The 17,798-nt window shown below is 39.5% G+C and overlaps 1 long non-coding RNA gene across 2 annotated transcripts; it reads left to right on the top strand.

Annotated features, from left to right (window-relative positions):
* Positions 1-16,223: 16,223 nt before the first annotated feature.
* Positions 16,224-17,503, top strand: LOC132029514 (uncharacterized). 2 transcript variants are annotated; one of them, XR_009407851.1, is made up of 3 exons: positions 16,224-16,307; positions 16,440-16,499; positions 16,633-17,503. It is a non-coding gene; the product is annotated as an uncharacterized LOC132029514 (long non-coding RNA). The 2 variants fall into 2 exon arrangements; XR_009407848.1 differs by having other exon boundaries at positions 16,626-17,503.
* The last annotated feature ends 295 nt before the right edge of the window (positions 17,504-17,798 follow it).

Here is a 17,798-nt window from a genome sequence, read left to right as displayed (position 1 = left end):
TAGAGTACGAAAGAAGAAAAAAATTTTAAACCCCAAATTTCTCGGATAATAATCATCGTATCGATCCCGCGAGACCCTACTAGACACCTGCTATTATTTTTAAACTAGCATAACCTAGGGCTCTAATACCAACTTGTCACGACCTATATCGCTTAAGCTGTACGGGTACTTACCTTTCTCACCTCGGTAAGCGTACCCTTAACCCAACGATAAATAAAGACATGAATAATTAAATCGAGTAAGCGAAAAGGAATAAATACGTAAGTCTCAAAAAATATATAAAAGCATAGTGCAGAATAAAGAAAGTACCCCCAGGGTCTAGTCTAAGTCACACAAGAGCATCTAATGAAAAATATACAAGTTTGGAATAATATTACAAAAATCTATCTATGTCTCAGAATAGCAAAAGTAAGACATAAAAATGGGAAGAGTCTTCAAGGCAGCGAACATTCGTGCTCACCCTGGAAACTAGCAACAATGCTAATGACGACGATGTCACGAGATGGATGAACGGTTCAACTTGATACTCGCATTCGTAAAGAATGCAAAATGTAACTACGTACAAATCAACGGTGCTGGTAGGTGTCATCAGCCGACCAAGCATAGCTAACATTATTCAGATAATAAAGCAAGATAGGCAGACAAACCAATAAGTATAAGTCAAACATAATAGGAGCCAAGTACACATCATCGCCTAAGTAGAGCATCTAATCCCAAGTGTTCCAAGTCTCAATATCTCAAATACAAATCCAACATCACAATTACAACACTAAATCATCTCAAAGTTAGCCTCGAATGCAATACAATACAATAATATATGGTTGCAATGCAATTCCATGCAAATGTTGTGTACACATGTACTCCGGACCGAAATATCGACATCTCGGTAACACAACCCTAGGTGACTCGCGAAGTTTAAGTGCCACTCGTCCCGGATCTTTGCCCAATAGACGGACGAGACCCTGGATCTTTGCCCACAGGGGTTCTCACGGACACCACCTTGGGGGATTCGCGGAGTCCGTGCACTGACTCAATCCACGATTCTGGAACTAACATCGGATATCAGACTCCGACATCACTCTCAATTAAAAATTGAGCCAAGCTCATCACAATGTTTCATCAAGTATCATCAGTGTCTTAACAAAGGTATCATGAAGAATGAGAGTGCGTGCAATGCATGTATCAACATTAATAATCATGCTCAATATCACAAGTACTAATAATAGGCACGCCAAACACATATCAGAGTCACAAGTACCAACAGTGGGTACGCTAACAATATATCAGAGTCAGAAGTACCAACAGTGGGTACGCTAACAATATCATAATCAAGATGGGACAACAGATTCCAATATCTACTAACAATACGTGGCATCAAGCCAACACAATAGAACAATCAAATCACAATATAATGGGGTGGCAAGCCCCAATCACGCAACAGGGCCCAACCTAAGACAATATCTATCCCAACTTCGTACCCAAAGGTTTACATGCTTTCTCCCACAATATCATCCAAATATATGCTTCGAAGCACACGAAGTCTCACCAAGGGTAAGTCATAACCTACCTGAAAAATCTAGTGACTTATGGCCAGCAGAAGTAGACATCAACAGATTATCACTAACTAGAATCCAAGAGCCTTGGCTTGATAACTTCTATCACACCTTCAAAGTCTCACAGGTGGAAAGCATCAAGTCATATGAATCATTCTTCAGGAAAGCTTGAAAGTAGTTGTATATTGCTGTGTATATCACCTTCTGCATGAAAACCAGGCCACTATCTTGCTTGATCCATAACCAGTACAGTCTGCTACTTATATCATGAGCATTACAACGTTTATATTAAGGAATGAGCATGACAAGCACACTAATACCACCCTAATACATATGCTGCAATAGCTTACAGTCTGTTGAAATTTTGTACTTAGCAATGGCTTTTAGTTCTGGAATCAAGGACATTAATCTGGTGCTTTGTCTTGTAGAGTTCTTACTCTCAAGTTAGGAATTCCTATTTTTTCCAAATTCAGAATCTTCTTAGCTTGACTTGGTAGTTCCTGAAAATTATGAAACTGAACTGCACCTGCAAAATAAAAAACAAAGTTAGTTAAAAAAGTCTGCAAGTCCATTTCCTTCTTTGTGTATATGCACCACATTCACTCTTTGATCATCCATCAGTTTTTTGATATCATCCACCAATATTGAAATGCTCTAAGGGATCTTCCATTCAGTATTGATAATCATCTTCATGGTCATGGAATCAGTCTCTATAATCAATGGAAAGAGTTTCTTTTCCACACAGTACATCAGACCCAGTCTAATTGCCTCAGCCTCAGCAACTATATTTGATCCATCAATCAGAGTTTTAGTAGTTGCATACACCAAATCACCATCTTCATTTCTGATACAAAATGCAGCAGAACTAGGCCCTGGATTTCCTTTAGCAGCACCATCAGTATTACACTTGTAGACTCCAGATGCAGGTCTCATCCATTTAATAACTCTGCAGATAATAGTTGGTTTATACCCTTCAAAAAATTGAATAATATGATGCCATCTAGATGGAATATTTAGCCCAAGAAAATGAACTTTACATAACATGTAAATGTTCAGATTTATTTCATATATCACTCTATTCAGATTCATATTGCCATCATATAGCTTATTGTTTCTCCACTTCCATAGTTGCCACACAATAAAAGCAGGAACTGCTTTGTATATTATCTTCAGTTTGTAATGGCATTTTGCTTCCCACCAACTTTTAATGGTATGTTTCACCTGAATACAATTCATGCTCAATCCAGCCCCTGCATTACAGACTCTCCATACCTTAGTAGCCAAATCTCCACAAAGAAACAGATTGTTAATAGTCTCATTCTGAGAAATATGGCAGCAACAACACTTTGAAACTGTAGGAATGCCAATAGTAGCCACCACTTCATCAATTGGTACTTTAAACTTCCACAATCTCCACAAGAAGAATGAAATTTTAAAAGGCACACCTTTAATCCACATATTCTGAAATGGCACTGTTACATTAGCTTTTTGTCTCAACAGCTCCCATGCACTACTTACTGTAAACCTTCCTGTACGTGTCATCATCCACCATGATTTTTTCTATTCATTTGATGCATATTTAATATCAATTTCCTGTGTTATGTGCTGCATTATATCTTCAGGAAACAGCTGCATGAGTTTGTTAATATCTCATCTTCCATTTGAAATAAGCTGAAAAACATCTTCAGCATGATCATTGATATGCCAGGACTGGGAACCGCATAGCTGAGAGCACCTAACTTAGTCTAATTATCAAACCAGATGTTTGAACTTCCAATCTTTGACTCCCACCAGATTTCCTGCTCAATACTTTCCCTTGCTTCCAACATCATCTTCCAGACTTGTGAACTTCCTTTCCATTGAACCACCTCGAGGAATTTGCTTCTGCGATTTGTTCCACATGAAATTAGCCCAAAGTGAACTAGCGGTTCTAAACTTCCACCAAAGTTTAGCACATAAGGCTTTGGACATGTCATAAATAGACCTGAATTCCAATTCTCCTTCATGTTTAGGAAAGCCCATGTTAAGCCAAGATGACCAGTGTCTGCATCTTCCTTCCTCCTTATTATTCCAAAAGAACCTTGCAAAGATCTTGTGTGGTTCATTAATAACACATTTAGGAGGCCTTATAGCAGATAGAACATGAATTGGGATACTTTGAAGAACACTTGTAATCAACACTGCTTTTCCACCATAAGACAGTAACTTGCCTTTCCAAGTTTGCAACTTGTCTTTGACTTTCTTCAATAACTCAGTATAATCCACTTTTCTTTTCCTGGAATGAGTAATTGGTACTCCAAGATATGTAAAAAGAAATTGCCCTCGCACAAATCCCCGTTCACTGTCAGCTGCAACCTCGCCGACTCAACTCATTTTAAACTTTGTTGAACATATAAAAAGAACTTTTCCTCTTGTTTATCAAAATTGTCATCCGATATTTTCGCATATTCTTGAACATATCCGAGCATCTCAGAAAGAGTAGTTGTTCTGCAGAGAAAAATATGATTGTATCATCTGCATATGCCAGATGATTCAGCTCAAAGACTCCACTTTGGCATCCCATAACTAACAAAACTAGGCTGATCAAATAAAGAATTTAATGCTTTTGAAAGAACTTCTGCAGCTATGATGAAAAGAGCAGGAGAGAGTGGATCACCCTGCTTGACACCCCTTGTAGAGTGAAAGAAACCATGTGCCTGACCATTTAAAAACACAGAATACCAATTATTTGCCAACAGCCTCCATATAAGATCAATGAAAGTTCCAGAAAATCCCATCTTCTTCATCACCTTATAGAGATATAACCATGAGACCCTGTCATATGCTTTTGTCATATCCAACTTAATCACAACATTTGCTAGTTTTCCTCTCTTTCTTATATCAGTTACGGTATCAGTATGTAACAAAGCATTCACATCGTTGATTTAATAATGCATGTATAGAGGTAATGACTATACGATTAAGGTTATGGGAAGAAGTAACGATAAGGACGAATGGTATCTAGTCTAATTGAGCAAGAAAAAAGATCGATGAGTTCAAGTATCAAAGAGGATCATATCAGGAGAATGACTCACTTATATATCTCTTGAAAGGATATTCCTGATGTGTCAAGGGAGTATTGCAACCAAGAGTCATTACTAAGAAGGAAACTCGTTTTCAACTATTCAAAGGGAATATTATAGATAATGCATGTCAGGGGACTAAAATGATGACTCCAAGAAGGATGTACGCTGCGGACTATGCGATCTAAATAAAGAGTGAGAGTAGACCTATAAGAATTAGAAGAGAGAACAGGAGGAGCCAATATGCGATAGTAAACCTATCCAGGGGAAAGACATCTCCTATTCTACAGTGTTACTGGAAAGATAACTCCAAAACAAGAAAAACTTGACTTAAGCTTCAAGTGTAGATGGATATAGTAAGTTGCAGTTAATTACGGAAGCAGCTAAATTATGAACACTTTCTTTGAAAATTCAATATTAACTGATGTCAAGTTGAGAATGGTATCAAGTTAAGCAAAGAGAGGCACAAAATGATAGATGAGTTCAAGTTAGAATAGATTCATTATAAGATCACCATAACCAGTATACTTATACAGAACTAGTTTAACATTCGAGGACGAATGTTCTAAAGGGGGGAAGGATGTTACATCCCGTGTTTTTATGCGTTGGAAAGCGTGAGAGTTAAATGACACTAGTAACGGAAACGAGGTTATCCCCCAAGCTTATAGGTGGTTAGAGTGATGGTACAGATGTATCGTAAGGATTAGAAGTTAAACAAATTGAAGAAAATAATTTTCGTCGATGTTCAAAATTTATTTGAATGAAATACGGTCCAAGCTATAAAATCCCTTACTTTGGACCAGGAAATTGAACTGTGCAACAAGAGAAAATTTACCCGAGCCCGGAGAATTTGGTCATATTCAAGCATGAAAATCAAGAACTCGGTGTATACAAGGAATGAAGTCTCGAAATGATTTATTACGAAAAAGTGTGACAACGATGATTGAAAAATAATATTTTATGTGTGGCAAATGAGTCTATGGACTAGTGTTATATCACATGGTCATGGTAATGGGCATATGAAGTGTGTTGAAAAGTTTGTTATTTAAGTGAATTAATATCAAAGAATTAATTACGTGGGTAATTGGTTGAATATTGGATTATTATGGAGAGGGAAAGGAATTAAATATTAATGTAATGAATAAGTGTTATGTTAAAACACTTCCACGTGTTCATGACTAAGGGAAGCAACAGACACCTATTACAAGGTGGTATCGGTGGAATGTTTAGGATAGTGTGAGTTATCTATATTTAAAGGCGGGCCCCACGGTCTCTAATTACTAGTTGTGCTTGAAGTCTTTTCCTTTATAAAGAGAGATATCTCTTAAAACGTATGGAGCAGCAAGTATATGGGAGAAACTATATATTATTATTTTTTTGAAGTATAAAGTGCACAATTCACGTTGATGCAGCAAGATACAATGAACAATATGGAGGTTATGCCCATCAATTACATAATTCTAATATGCCCATCAATTACATAATTCTAACACTGATTATTGATCCGGGCTTTCTTCGAAGGAAAGTAAGGTGGAAGAAGATCATTTCTTGGCATATAAGGTAAGAGCTATTCTCTCTTAGGTATATTTAAATTCATCCGATAATAGCTAAATTGTGAGATGGGAACTACGTAATTAATTACGGGAAATCGGATAAGTTATTGTTGTTGTTGTGTGGGCTGATTTGAGGTATATTTTTGGGTTGTGTTGTGGCTGGAAATTGTTGGAGTAACTTAAATATATTGTTCTTGTTGTCATTGATATGTATTTTGAAGGAAAGAAAAATTGGAGAAGTGTGTTTGATAATCGTATCCGGGCTTGTCGCTCGTCGTGAAATGTTTATGACTTGTTGCTGCTGCATGTTATCTTGTTATTGATGTATATACTTGCTGGATTGTTTTGGTTGTTGTTGTTAATATATGGAGTTTGGGGAAATGAGAAGAACGGGGGAGATGCTGCCCGTTTTGTTTTAGGATAAGTTAAATTTTCGTTATACGATTAAGAAGATCGTTTGTATAATTAACGATAGTATCATTGTTGTTAGATATAGATCGTGGACCAGATACGAGTTGAGTTCTTGAGCCATTGAGCTAAGACCAGTTATGTTAAGGTTATACTTTCTTTCATTTTGGCATGACCCATGATTGAACGAAACGTAAACGAATGTTGCTCCATAATGATTCTACTCTTAGAACGTTAGAGAAGTTTACTCTTTGACATTCTTATGATTGAGCTTCCAAGAATATTGTTTCTTAAGTTCCTAAGTCCCGAAGGAGCATGTACAAGGTTTCACATTTCTATACATTTCTTGATTAATTCCAAGTCTCGAAGGGGGCGTATGATTATGATGACTAGAGAGTCACTCCGAAGGGAGTTTCGAGTTTTATAAGCTTTGTCATACATTATACATATATACATATTTATATACTTATGCATCATGATTTTATGGGCAAGGGAAAGTGCTATGGCATTATATACGCAAACCACTTGATCAGCTAGTATATGATGATTATGATGTCCGACGGGGCGAAGCTCGAAGGAGCGAATGGGTAAAGGTGCATATACATATATATATGTTTTCAAGAGTACCTTATGCATATTCATGGTCCTTAGTGACAGTCACAGGTAATGGTTGACTCCTACATTCTTCTTATCCTTTGAGTCTTGATATGTTGTTTCATTTATGCCTTATATACTCGGTAGACTATTCGTACTGATGTCCCTTTGCTTGGGGGCGCTGTGTTATGTGCCACATAGGTGCAGATAGAAGAGTAGAGGACACTCACCATAGGATGTTCCCGGGCTATCAGCTGGATTGATGAACTCCATTTCTATTCGGACTATTGCCGAGTCGGAATACATATGTATATATATGTGTGTCATATGCATTATGGGTACGTTGGGCCCTGTCCCGACCAAAGTTATGATATCTTAGTTCATGTTAGAGAATTTACAGACAGTGTTTTGGGTATGGTGTGTCAAGATGTCGACAGTGTCTATAGCTATCATGTAGATCTGCACATTCATGTGTATTCTTCACGAAGAGTTTTACTGAGTTTATGATAAATTGATAGCAAGTATGAAATGAATGGTTTATGGGCACACGTAAGGATAATAGAAAAAGAATGAATAGCATGGTGACGCTCGGTTAGGCAGGGCATCGGGTGTCGGTCGCGGCCCTCCGATTTGGGTCGTGACAGTAATAGCTGGTCAAACCCATAAAACTACGAATATCAGTAACAATAGTGGGCCTCGCCCAACCCCTCACAACCTCAATCTTCTGTGGGTCAACCTTAATCCCATCCTTAGACACAGCATGGCCCAAGAATGCTACAGACTCCAATCATAACTCACACATAGAAAATTTAGCAAATAAACTATGCTTCTTCAACAACCCAAGAACAAAACGAAGATGGCTCTCATGCTCCTCTCTACTCTTGGAATACACCAAGATATCATCAGTGAACACAATCACGAAGGAATAAAGCAATGGCCTAAAGATGCCACTCATCAAAGTCATAAATGCAGCCGAGCCATTGCTAAGCCCAAAAGACATCACTAGAAACTCATAGTGGCCATATCTCGTTCGAAATGTTGTCTTCATATTATCCTCTGCCCTGATCTTCAACAGGTGGTAGCCTGAACGTAAATCAATCTTCGAAAATACCGAAGCACCCTGAAGCTGGTCAAACAGATCATCAATACGAGACATAGGGCAATTGTTCCGAAGAGTAACCTTGTTCAGCTGGCGATAATCAATGCACATCCTCAGGGTCCCATCTTTCTTCTTCAAAAATAACACAGGAGCACCCCAAGGGGAGACACTCGGTCTAATGAATCCCTTGCTCAATAAATCCTGTAACTGCTCCTTAAGCTCTCTCAACTCCGTAGGTGCCATCCGATATGGCATAATAGAAATAGGGCTAGTGCCCGGATCCAAGTCAATACAGAAATCAATGTCGCGATTAGGTGGCATACTCGGCAGATCCGACGAGAATACCTCCGTAAACTCGCTCACAATAGGAATAGACTCAAGGGGATGAGATGCAATAGCCATATCACGAACATGAGCCAAATAGGTTAAACACCCCTTATTGACTAACTTCTTCGCCTGAAGGAAGAAATGATCTTCTTCTAAGCGGATCTAGGAGTACCCCTCCACTCAAGCCTAGGAATGCCCGGCATGGTTAAGGTAACTGTCTTAGCGTGACAGTCCAAGATCGCTTGATAAGGAGAAAGCCAGGACATCCCAAATATAATAGCAAAGTCAATCATATCGAGAATCATCAAATCTACCCAAGTGTCATACCCCATAAAAGTAACCAAACAAGACCGGTAAACTCGATCAATAATCACAGAGTCTCCAACCGAAGTAGACACATCAACAAGTATATCTATGCTATCACAAGGCAAATCCCAACCAACGGTATGAAATACAGATACATACGAATACCAGGATCAAATAACACAGATGTTGCTATATGATGGACAAAAATGGCACCTGAAATCACAATACCTGAGGCCTCTGCCTCAGGCCTACCCGAAAATGAGTAACAATGGGCTCTACCACGCCTAGTATGAGATCCCCCTCTCGCACCCTGGGAACCACCTCTAGCTGAGTAGGATCCACCTCAACTATGAGAACCATCGCGGCCTAACTGAGCACCGCCCCTCTGAGAAGCACCACCTCGACCACCAGATAATGTCGGAGTCCTCGGAGCTGATAATCCCGCCTGTGTTGGGCCATCTCCTAGAAACATGCCCAACCTCTCCACAAGAATAACACGTAAAAGGAGAGGAAGGCTGATACACTGAAGCTGAGGACCCGGATGAAGCAACCCTGTCTACTGATCTGGAAAATGAACTCTCAGGAGCTCTCTGTCTGGGTGGCTCACTGGGGGAAACCTGTAAAGCTGAATGCACAGGGAGGCCGGAATATGGCTGATGCGGTCTCGAAAAATGACCGGCCCCCCTCGAACAAGAACCACCAAAACTACCAGACTGACGCGATCTCTTGTCACCACCACCGAATGCACGGGCCTTAGTGCCCTCAACCATCGAAGCATGCTCGATAATGAACTGGATGGAAGCCCCCATAGACCCTATGTGAAGACAAGAAATCTGTAGAGAGCCTACTAGTCCCCCAACAAAACGCCTGATCTTGTCGGCCTCATTAGGGATCAAAGAAGTAGAATAACGAGCTAGATATAGAAAGCGGTCACATAGGCCTCCAAAGACATACCCCTCTGCTCAAGATGTAGGAAATCCTCCCTGCGAGCCTCTCTCAAGGACGGTGGCACATACTTCTCAATAAAAGACCGGTAAAAATGAGTCCAAGTCAGGGAAGGGGAACCTTCAGGTCGGCAAGCCATGAAATACCTGCACCAAGTCTTCGTGTCACCGCGAAAATGGTAAGACACACAATCAACCTCGTGGGTCTCCACGATCCCCATCCGGTGTAGCAACTCATGTATATTTAGAATGAACTCATAAGCATCTTCAGAAGGAGTACTCGAAAACCTCGGCAGCTCTAACTTCCTGAACCTTCCAATAAGATCCTGATCCGACGCGATCATAACAGCTCCCTCCATGGACCTAATATCATTACCAGGAATGGGTATCGTATCAATGCGAGGATCTATAGCTGCAGCGGGGTGTGCTACCCGCGTAGGTCCCTGCTCAGGGGTCTGCGCCCTAACTCTGGTATATGAACCTCCACTAGGAGCAGTAACACCAGCTGCCGCCTGCTGGGCATCAAGATGAAGTAAAACCCTAGCCATAGTATCATGCATAGCCTGATCAGAAGTAACCTCGGGCTGTGTCCGTGCTGGGGCCACACCATCCTCTGCGGCCTGGCCTCGATCCGGTTGATACTCAAGCTCGGGAGATGGAGACCTCTCTCACCGCTATCCCATCACAGAAGCCCTGCCCCTGGCTGGGGCAGCCCTGCGGCCTCTTACTCTTCCACGCCTTCTGGCTGTCGCTCACACTCGGGTGCCAACCGTAGCTGCAGGCTCTGGTACCTGACCTCGGGCCATAGTAGCTCGAGTCCGCACCATCTGTGAGAGAAGAGATAAAAGTCAGATACCAATTTGGTCTTTCAAGGTACTAATTTGAATAAAGTAGCATGAAAGAATGAAAGAAGCAGAGATTTCCTAAATGTCCAATAGCCTCTCGCAGATAAGTACAGAGCTCATCGTACCGATCCATGAGACTTTACTAGACACCCTCTTGTATTTTAGACCGGGTAACCTAAGGCTCTGATATCAACTTGTTAAGACCTATTTCGGCTAAGCCGTACGGGCACTTACCTTTCCCACCTAAATAAGCGAGCCCTTAATCCAATGATAAATAAAGACATGAATAATTAAATCGAGTAAGCGGAAAGGAATAAATGCGTAAGACTCAAAATAATGTATAAAAGCATAGTGCGGAATAAGGAACATACCCCCATGGTCTAGTCTAAGTCATACAAGAGCATCTAATGAAAAATATACAAGTGTGGAATAATATTACATAAATCTGTCTATGTCTCAGAATAGCAAAAGTAAGACATAAAATGGGAATAGTATTCAAGGCAGCGAACGTCCGTGCTCACCCTGGAAACTCTCAACAATGCTAATGACGACGATATACCATGAGAGATGGAAGCAGACCCAATTTGATACTCTGCATTCATAAAAGAATGCAGCAAGTGCAGTTCAATACAAAACAACGGTGCTGGTAGGTATTATCGGCCGACCAAGCAAAGCTAACATAATTCAGACAATAAAGCAAGATAGGCAGACAAACCAACAAGTATAAGTCAAACATAATCGGAGCCAAGTACACGTCATCGCCTAACTAGAGCATCTAATCCAAATGTGTCAAGTCTCAATATCTCAAATCCAAATCCAACATCACAAGTACAACACCAAATCATCTCAAAGTAAGCCGTGAATGCAATGCAATGCAATAATGTATGGATGCAATGCAATGCCATGCAAATTTTATGTACACATGTACTCCGAACGGAAATATCGTCATCTAGGAAGCACAACCCAAGGTGACTCGTGAAGTATAAGTGCCACCAACAGACAGACGAGATCCCGGATCTTTGCCAGCGGAGGGTTCTCACAGGAACCACCCTGAGGGACCCGCGGAATCCATGCACTCACTCAATCCACGATTTCGGAACTAACATCGGATATCGAACTCTCACATCACTCATTTAAAAATTAAGCCAAGCTCATCATAATGTTTCATCAAGTATCATCAGTGTTTCAACAGTGTATCATGAAGAATGAGAGTGAGTGCAATGCATTTATCAACATTAATAATCATGCTCAATATCACAAGTACCAACAATAGGTACGCCAAACACATATCAAAGCCACAAGTACAAACAGTGGGTACGCCAATAATATATCAAAGTCACAAGTATCAACAGTGGGTACGCCAACAATATCATAATCAAGATGGGATAACAGATTCCAATATCTACTAATAACACGTGCCATCAAGTCAACACAATAGAACAATCAAATCACAACACAACGGGGTTTCTAGCCTCAATCACGCAACAAGGCCCAACCTAAGACAATATCTATCCCAACTTCATACCCAAAGGTTTACATGCTGTCTCCGACAATATCATCTAAATATATGCTTCGCTATACGAAGTCTCACCAAGGGTAAGCCATAACCTACCTGGATGGCCGAACCGCAAACACCAACAACTCACTCTTTTGCCTTGCCTTTCCGCTGGGCCTCAGAACCAAAGTAGTCTAATCATAATCAAAATCTAGATTAGAAATCATGAAGAGCGATACTAATATTGCTATCATTCAATTTAGGTCAAATCTAACCCTAGAAATTGGGGAAACGGGGCCCACATGGTCAAAACAGGAAATTCGGGAGTAAAATATAAAATTAAGCACTAAGTGATCATAACTCAACAACTAATTGCTAATTTAACTCACGATTCCCTTAATTTTGAAATTGAAGCAAAACTCCCAATTTTGGGTATAAACCCTAACTCTTTGATTCAAGAATTCAATAATAATGATGGAAGAGAAATGATTAACAACCTTAGATTCATCAAAATCAAGTAGAAACCCCATCAATTTCATCATTAATAAGCCTATGTAGAACATTCATCAAAACCCACTTTCATCATGCATTACTAAGGAATTTCTAAGAAAAAAGGAATCTATGATGATTAGGAACAAGGAATTAGTAAAGGGATTAGCAAAACTTACCACCAAGAGCTTTCTCCAATAATCTCCTAAAATAGTCCCCAAGAGCTCACTTTTCGAAATGATATTAAACGATAAGCTAAGGACTTATTTAATGCACACTTAATGAAGTAACAGGCCCGTTACCGCCACGACGGTAACAGGGCCGCAACGGTGACGCCGCAACAGCGCCCAACAGACCGCTGGGACGGTTAGGCCAAATCAACATTGGCCGCCCCAGCGATCATCCCACCGCAACGGCGGCAGCAGCCGGGATCGCACTCGGTGCCACCAATGCAGCACTGTGCAATTAAATCCTACAAGATTTTTCTAAGTCTCAAACAAAATCCCGAACCACTCCTGAATCCATCTGCTCATAAGCCACATACACAGACCCACACAAAATACGCTACGAACGTGCTCGTAGCCTCGAAATTTCCATCAGAGGTCTCGTTGACCGAGTCAACCCCCGATGCCTCATTTCCTATTTCCCAACCCAAGTCTAAAAATGCATCTGAGTGCATTGGGAATCGAGCCAGATATACACACAATTTCTAAATGACCATTTGGACCTTTCGAAATTCACGAATTTCTGAAAAAGGTCCGTTTACCCAAAAGTCAATTTTGGGTCAACCCTTTTTCGCTTAAAGCTCATATTTCACAAAAAGTATCCCGAATCAAGTCTAGACACCTCGGGAAGCATGTCAACGATCCCCTTGAGTCAAAAGTGAGCTAATCAATACTCGAGAAGGGGCGAAAATGTCGAAAAGTCTATGTCCAGATTTCAAAAATCTGTTTGAGCAGGAATTGAGGTATGTCTAGATTTCAAAAATCTTCCTTGAAGCACGTCTATGCTTTTGAAATTCTCTTTTAAAGTGTGATTACTTTATTGAAATGTTTTGGAGTATGAATATGTTTGAACCTTTGTTTTGGTGGATGTTTCTTGTTAAAACTATTTTTTATTTGGAGATGATTTTTGAACAAGGTATTGTGTGTGTAGGGTCAAGCCTGCATCGAACTTTATACGAATTATATTATCATCTTGAACTCGTTTTACCCTAATATGGATGTTTGAACACAATTTCTAAATGTTGAAGCTTTAACCATGTTTTGTCGTTAAAATGAGTCTTCTAGAACTTGAAACTGAATAAGTGATTGAATAAGTTTTATAAACTAATTGTGACTTGAAATACCTCTATTGTGAGAAGATGACTTGAGGAGTAAATTCGGCTATAAGCCATGATTAACGATTCGGTTAATATGCCATGACATGTATTTGTTTTTATTTGGGTATGTATGGGAAAGTTGTGCTAGTCCAGTGGACGATTAGCCGTTATGGATCCTAACGTATGGATTTTAAGCATTGCGGTGTCAGTCCAGAGGATGATTGGCCTCCAAGGCATGTAGCCCGATGCATCTATTGTTGTGCTAGTCCAAAGAACGATTGGCCTTCATGGGATAATTAGCCCCGATGTATCGATTGATTGTTCGCCCATGAGTTGGCATGCATTGATTCTTTGGTTTCCCATAAGTGACTTGGTTGATGATTTCAAGATTCGCAAGTGAAAGACTTGGTGTGGTAAATGGTAACTGAGCTAAACTTGATATATTCCTTGTTTCTGGTTTCTCTCTGATGACTTTTACTAAGTATGGTGTTGTTCTCTGTTTCTAGACTCTTTTAAACTGTTTCATGGATATTGCTTACTAAATTATTTCTACTAGCTTATTTTGTTTTATTAACTAATGCCCCTTAGACACTCACTGAGTATGCAGTACTCATGCATATCATTGTTGTTTTTTATGGTATGTTAAGAAATGAAGAAGTGCAGGTTTGTGACACGCATATGGAGTAGGAGAACTTGCTGCTTTCCAGACTTATTGGTGAGCCCACATGCTTGTTCGTGGGACACCACTCTATCATTAATTATTTATTTCAATTTCTGAGTTGCGTCCCGAAGTTAGATACTCACTTTTTTAATCTTAAAAGTCTCATATAAATTATTGAGACGTTTGCCACGTTTTGTGATTTAGTATTCCTATTAGACTTCTGCTGGTTTTTTTTTTATAAGCATGAGTGTGTTTTCATTTAGCCATAAATGACTATTTTAACTAAATGTTAAAAGACTATTGAAAGAGATTAGACGTCTATTGATTTTATAAGGCGCTTCCGGTGTTGTTCATAGCATCGGATGCCTATTGCGTCTAGGGTGGATTTTGGGGCCTGACATGAATAATGCTAGTTGAAGTGTGAATAAGGTTTGAAACTCGAAATAACAAAATGGATCAAGGAAAAGCTTGAGTAGTAGAGGAAGAAAATTAAAGGTAACTAGACGAAATGGAGAGGACAAATAAGAAAAGAAGTGAAGGATATTTATTGGAGGAAAGTCATCATTTCCACAATAAACAATTGCAGTCCCTCCAGCCTAGGTACGTCAGGTCCCTAACATAAATTTTAAAGGGCGTTGTTGGTTCAAAGTTAGGGATTATGATAACAATCCCTACATTCCCACCGGAGCAAGAGAATGACAACTAATTATACATTCTCGCCTAAATACTTCAACTTCTCGGAAGCCCCCGAGATCTACTAGGAACTTGTGGGGCTATCTATATTGTTGAGAATACCCCGATAGAGAAGACTATTTAACTAGATAAGTGGCAAGCGCAGAAAGGATCAGAGTCCGTTGAAAGGCTCATAGCCGGCTTAACCAGGGGTTGCAGATGTCGTCTTAGAGTTTCCAACCGAACACATTCCATTGCCCCTAGACCATCAAAGCCTGAAAAGATTGTCCTGTGAGGTTATAATGTCCGACAAATGGTAACTCATATAACGGCCAGATACTAGGATTTTAGGGATTCCATTTATTTACATTAACTTTCACTATCTTCGCCCAGTAAAAGGTGAAAACGTGCAGAGATCAAGGATAGTAATTATTGTTAGTTATCCTATAAAGACCCCCACTTCCCCTTACCATTGTATCCATTTGATTACAGACCTGCCTATTGAATATTTTAAGATTATCCCTCTGTATTGTCGACTGTTCATCTCTACTCGATCTTTAGCAACAGTCATCATCTGATCTAGGAGAATCAATAAGAATCTCTCTCTTTTGACTTAATTATTTAACTTTTTATTTCAATTACTGTTTCACTGCTTCATTGACTATATCAAAGGATTAATATAATTTTGATTAGTAAGTTATTTTTGACCTCATTCAAACAAATTCAATTGATTGGCCTAATAATTTTTTTAAAATCAATTGTAGCCCCAAGGGGTTAAATTTATATAATTCAAAAAGCAGAAGGTCCAAAGTGCCAAAAACCAAAACAGGAAAGGGAAAAGTGCAAAAAGAAAGTTACGATTGTATGAATTAGGAAAGTTGTTCCTAAATCCCTAAATTTTGGTTCATCTCTCCTTATTTTTGTTCACTGCTGCTCTTCAACATTTGCTTCATCTTCTTCTTCCTTAGCTAAATCCAGGTATGTTTTCGATTCTTCATCACTTAATTTCACCATACTCTTTGTGACTCCGCAACCCTTTTCTCATCTCTTCCTTTTCATAATTGGTGATGTTTGTTTGTGTTGACTATTCCTCTTTCTCTTTTTCGTCAGCTGTTCTCGCTGGTGCAATCCTATCCACCCCGCTACTTCATCCTCTACAACTGACCATCAGTATGGTTCTATATTCCCTTATTGTTTCATCAGTGTGCTGAATCAACCAATTTTGAATTGCATTTTTACCTTTTCTATTGAGCCTGAATATTTGAGTTGATTTTCTTCTTTTCTTTTCCTTCTGAGCTTGTAGAGATCCATTTATGAAGATACCAGTTCACCAAACTTGCCAATTCATGATGTAAGCTCCTTCACCATGATTTCAGCTTTCCAGGTACCCAATCTCTCTTCATTTCGTTATAACTTCCTCTGATTCTTGGGTTTTCTTTGATGGTTGTTGGTGTACTTTCCTTTTCTTGATTTCTGCATTATAGTAGATCTTATCATCTCTTAGCTCGTACCCTCAGATAAGGAATTTGGGTCTTATCATTGCTTAAAATGCTCCTAAGATCACTATCCTCTCTAGAAAATGGTGATAAATGACCTGTACCTTCATCCAAAGCATGATTTGCAAGTGCATCTGCCAATTTATTGGCTTCCCTTAAGATGTGTGTATATTGAACCTGCATATCCTAGGATAGAACTTTGATTTCTTCAATCTAATTCGCAATACTCCATGGTGGTTGCCACTCTTCTATCAAAATATGTTGAACTAGCTTTGAATATGTCTATATTATAATGTTGTTCAATTTCTTGCTTTGACAGAACTTCATAGCTTCTCTCATTGCTAGCACCTCAGTTTCTGTGTTTGTTGAAAAACCAACCTCTTTTGCTTGTGCATGAATTAAATTCCCTTCTGCATCCCTTATACAAAAACCAAATGAACGCCTGCCTAGATTTCCCCTTGCTGCTCCATTAGTATTAATAATTATCCAACCTGTAGGTGATAACTTCCAAAGACCTTAGTAACTTTCAAATTTGGTTTAATCCTCTCCAATAGTTGAATCAGTGGATCCAGTCTATTTGGTAATTGCCTTATAGAGGGGTTCCTGAACTGTACCAATCTATAAATTATGGAGAAGATCTGACAAATGCACCTTCCAACAGTCCTTTTCTCTCTATGTTTTATGGCATTTCTTCTCTTCCATAGCTCCCATACAATTATAGCAGGAATAGCTTGAAAAATTGGTTCGAGCCTGTCTGCAACAGGGGCTTGCCACTATTTCAAGATGATCTGCTGTAATTAAAGTCCTTCTATATTGATACCTGCAAAAGAAGAAAAATAGGACCAAGTCCTATTGGCAGAAAAAGACTTGGCAAAAAGATGTTGGATTGTCTCCTCCCTAGAATTTGAACAACACCAACATCTTAATGCCAAATTGTAATGCATCTTTTTTAACACGTCATCCGGGGGAATCT

The sequence above is a fragment of the Lycium ferocissimum genome, chromosome 1 (genome assembly GCF_029784015.1).
Source record: "Lycium ferocissimum isolate CSIRO_LF1 chromosome 1, AGI_CSIRO_Lferr_CH_V1, whole genome shotgun sequence".
NCBI classification, from domain to species: domain Eukaryota; kingdom Viridiplantae; phylum Streptophyta; class Magnoliopsida; order Solanales; family Solanaceae; genus Lycium; species Lycium ferocissimum.
This window is presented reverse-complemented; position numbering and strand designations above follow the sequence as displayed.